The following is a 4993-nucleotide window of genomic DNA, read 5'->3' on the forward strand; positions in this document are numbered from 1 at the left end:
AGGATATATGCCCTATTAAACTGTGTGAGGTGCAAATTGTTTGCAATGGCTAAAGCCTAAACTAAAACATACGTCTCAACCCCATACATGTCATGCCCCCATGCATACAACTCAGTCATACCTACTCAATTGTACCAATTGTCTTTTTAGTCATGCAACATCATAGACCATCCAAATACGATGACAACTCGTCAATGTTAAATTAATTATTTAATTCACTTTCGATTATTATTTCTTCTTATGCATTTTCCCATAAATAATAGTGTAGAGATATGAAAAAGTATTATACATTTTCTTTGCTTGATATAAGGCATGAGAGATATGAAACATATTAATATCAAAGTTAGAAGTAAGCGAAAATTTTATTGACTTGTTTAAAAGAAAACAAGAGTTTTGAAATATAGGCAAGAAAGAAATTGGAAATTGATTGAACCCTTTCATTTATTCATTTAGAATGAATAAATAAGTTCTTTTATACTTTAATAATCTAATATATGTAAATATATAAAAATGGTGAGAATATTAATAGTAAAATATTTAAAATGGATTCATATATATATATATATATATATATATATATATATATATATATATATATATATACAGAGAGAGAGAGAGAGAGATTAAAAACTAAATGTAATATGGAAATTTAGAATGACAATAAATTAAACCATTATTTTTTAATTATGTTTTATATTTTATATTGGTACTTATTTTTATGAGAAAAATATAGATAAGTTTGAGAAAAGAATTAAATTTGGCGAATCTAATATAATATTTTAAAATTATTAAACTATTATTATTTGTTAGGTGATTATTATTATATACATTTGTAGTCTATGGTTTCTTCATTTTTAATTGTAAATTTGACATTGGCCTTCTAGGTTAAAGCAAAGGTGAGTGTGTGTATGCTTTTCCAATTCCCTTATAACTAATCTTAAATTAAGACTAATCATAATTGTTCATAAAACATAGAAACAATAAATCAAACAAAACAAAATGAAAATAGATTATTTAAATTATTGAATGTAAAATATAATTTAAAAACTATTTAAACTATTCTCATTTTAAGCAAAATTTAAATAATGTGCACAATAATCTAATTTTTTTTAATTACATTTTACAATGAAAGTTGGTATTTATTTTGATGAGAAAAATATACATAAATTTGAGAAAAGAACCAAATTTGGTGAATCTAATATAAAATTAAAATTATTAAAAGTTCTATTATTATTTGTTAGGTGAAAATTATATACATTTGTAGTTTATGGTTTCTGTCTTCTTCTTTTTTGTAAAATTGGCATTGGCCTTCTAAGTTAAAGTGTATATATTGTCTCTTATAGCTATAGTTTAAAATTTAAATAAAAAATTCTCATTTTCTCCCTTATAGCTATATTGTCCCCTTAAGTTCTCTCGTAGGGCATAACATATTTTCACATTTCTTAAGAAAATTAAGCTTGGACACTTTGTAATGTAAAGTATAGTTATTAGATTATAAAATATAATTTCAAAAAAAGAAATTCATATTGTATATCATTTATAATCAACTCTAGTTGCTTGACATAACATAAATGAGCCAATTTAACTCTTTTCTTTACCATGGTGAAGTGATCAAATTAAGTACTAAATAGGTCAAAACTTGAATGGGTTAGATTTAGTGACATTTAATGTTTGTATGAAATGTCTGAATAACATCACAATTAATGGTTAAAATCAACATTGATGGCTCTTCTCGAGGAAATCCTGGACTGGTTGGCATTGGGGGAGTTGGGCGTGACAACTCTGGTGATGTTCAGTTTCTATTTTCTATCTACAAGGGTTACCATACAAATAACCTCATGGAAGGCCTTGCTATCTTGGTTGTAGTGGCACAATGATGTCAACATGGCTGGAGAAGAATTACTTGTGAGATTGACTCATAGGTGGTTGTGAATTTATTGAATAGATAGACCCTTGTGGATGTGGACTGGCATTTGGCTCTAGTTATTGAACAGATCACTTGTTATGCAATTCTTTGGATTCTGTGTCTTTTATGCATATCCCTTGGGAGTGGAATAGTGTGGCTGATTGCTTGGCTAAATGGGCCTCCGAGCATGCACTAGATTGGAACATTGTTGATCATTGGATGCTTCCCCCTGATTTATCTCATAAGATGGCTCAAATTGTTGACCAAAATAAAGCTCTTTAGTGCTCTTTGTTTTCTCTTTTGTTTTGTTCTCTTTGGTATTCAATAAAAAAATTACCCCTCTTGTAGTTAAAATGGTTATTATGACATTTGTATAAAATATTTCAATAACATCACAATTAATGATTATTAGTATTTGGTGTTTCATAATAGACATATCAAAGATATAACAATAGATCCCAATGATGGTGTAAAATATATCTCAATCTACAATTTGAAAAAAAAAGAGTAAACAGAAAGTATGAATTACCTCAAATTCCTTTGTTTTTTATTCTTCATTAAATCATGATCATTATAATAAATAATTAAAGTAGAGGAAATGTAAATATGATGATATCTAATTACATTGTTGTTTGCATTTGATAATTTGTATAATTTTTTAAAAGAATGAAGATCTTTTGTGGAAAATAAATTTTATTTTAACAAATGGAAATTGTTAACTCTTGTTCATATTATAGTAAAATTGCTTGGTCTATAAGGAAATTGTTTTCATTCTTTAGTTTAATTTCACAACTATTTTTGTGTCTTAAAATACAATGTGGTTGCTTTAGTTTGTTAAAAAAAATTATGATCTATCTTCATTTTGTTTTGTTTTAGTTATTGTTTCTATTCTTTACCAACAATTATGATTAGTCTTAATTTAAAATTAGGTATAAGGGACTTGAAAAAGTACACACACTCACTCTTACTTTAACCTAGAAGGTAATGCCAATTTTACCAAAAAAAGAGAGGAAGAAACCATAGACTGTGTGTGTGTGTGTGTGTGTTACCTGAGTATTAAATTTACACTAGAAATTTTAAAATTTTGATCATGTTAGCTACGGCTACTCTTTGGGAAATAGTAGTTGCATTGAGGCTAATATGTCTTCTAGTCTGTATAGATCAAGTGTCCAAAGTTCCATTATTTTTAAAGCCTAAAATGAGTCGAAATATACCTAACTTTGAGCATTAAAATGGTCGCATCTTTATCAAATTTTTAGTGATTTTGTAATTCCAATTTCTTTGACCCATTCCCAACTCCATCTAGCACTTCAAATATTTGGAAACCAAATCCCAAGTCAAACTTTGTTGCAGGTTAATGGAAGGGCTCAAAACACGTGTTTTTAGTGGCAGCATTAACCTTCAAAACTGTAAGAGGTTATGGTTCAAGGTTCAAAATGTGTGTTTCCTCTCCAAATCATAACCTCTCACCCCAAATAGAGTCAAGGAAAACTTCCTAAATGTGTATTCTTAACCCTAAACCTTAACCTCCAAAAATCAAAGAGGTTAAGATTGGATCTCAAAACACGTATTTTAAAGAAGGTTATTGACCTTTTGATCTAGTTAATGGGGTTTGAGAATTGAAAAGATAAACCATCTCAAATCGATCTGGTCTTGATTTTAATCCTCTAGCTAGTGGCATGTGTCAACCTCAATGAAAGCTTCATGATAGGAAGGTTTTTGCCAGATAATGCAAGTGTGAACATCTAATTAGCAATATGTGAGTGTAGAATCACAAACAAAGAACGCGAACTTGTTAGCCATGATACATTGAAAGAATATAGAAGCATACACTTAGGCTATGGTATGTAATGTGATTGAAGGAGATTGTGAGTCATTACTCCCCACAGTTACAAGAGGTCACAATGCAAACACCTTGTCTCTTTTAAATTCTTGGACATATTAAATAGTTTCGAAGTGTTTGGTGTAGGAGATTTGAGGTCTTGGGGAGTATAAGCAATGAATTCAGTCTTGTTTCTAGTCTATGACATTATATGGTTCTAAGAAATTGATGATCATAGCCTGCATTAAAATGTATATTCCACTCAACTATTAGAACAATGTTTATTTAATAGTGCAGTAGCTAGGCATTTATTATAAAATATGGAAACATCCAATTATAAGGAAGACTTGAGAAGTTTTCTCCACTGCAATGTTTATAGAATTCTCCAGAAGGTTGCACACATCTATGAATAGATCAGCCTACTAGTGTAGGAGCACCTAGAAAAGTGGACTTAAAGATTACATATCTCGTTAATGTTTTTTCTAAAATATCAAGTTAATGCTTGTCAATATATTTGAGTCAACATGTAAGGCTAAGCTAAGCCTTGGAATCAATTTTTAAAATGTTGTCAATGTTGTCCATTTAATTTAAATGGTCAAGTTTGATAAAAGTAAGTAAATGTCATGAAGTATGGTAGGAAAAATGTGTTTATGTTTTATTTACCATTTTTTTATAGTTTTAGGAGTCTTGGAGGTTATTTATGGACAAATAAAAAAGTTTTCAAATGTGTAATAAAATATTGTCACAAAAATTTGACAATATGAAAAGTTGATGTAAAGAGGAAGGTCAAGAGTCATAGGAGGTATCCAATAGCTAGAGGAATTGAAAAGACATTAAAATTTCATGTAATGGTCGTGATTTACAGATTTTAACGGTTGAATTTTTTTTTGAGAAGAATAGAAATGAATGGAGTTTTGGTTTTACAAGTTTTATGTTAATTTTCTATATAATTTTCCAAAAACCCAACTATTGTTTTTATTGGTATAAATTCATATGAAAAGATACAGGAATGAAACTTATATTTTTTGAAAGGTATCTGAGTTAGATTTCTTTTGGTTTTGGTTTGGTCAAATTTCATTAAGAAGTTATGGCCATTTTGGTGACTTCAGGTCTAAATCTGTCATAGTTTTTTGATTCAATTAAAAATTTGCAAAATGTGCAATATTTCCATGATAAGTTATGAATTTTTTATTATGTAATTTGTGAGTCCTTGTACCACTTGCATCAAATTGGTATCAGAGCCCAAAAGATCTAGGCAAAGGAAA

The sequence above is a fragment of the Cupressus sempervirens genome, chromosome 10, assembly GCF_028749045.1.
Source record: "Cupressus sempervirens isolate cs-2001-9-10 chromosome 10, ASM2874904v1, whole genome shotgun sequence".
Taxonomy (NCBI): domain Eukaryota; kingdom Viridiplantae; phylum Streptophyta; class Pinopsida; order Cupressales; family Cupressaceae; genus Cupressus; species Cupressus sempervirens.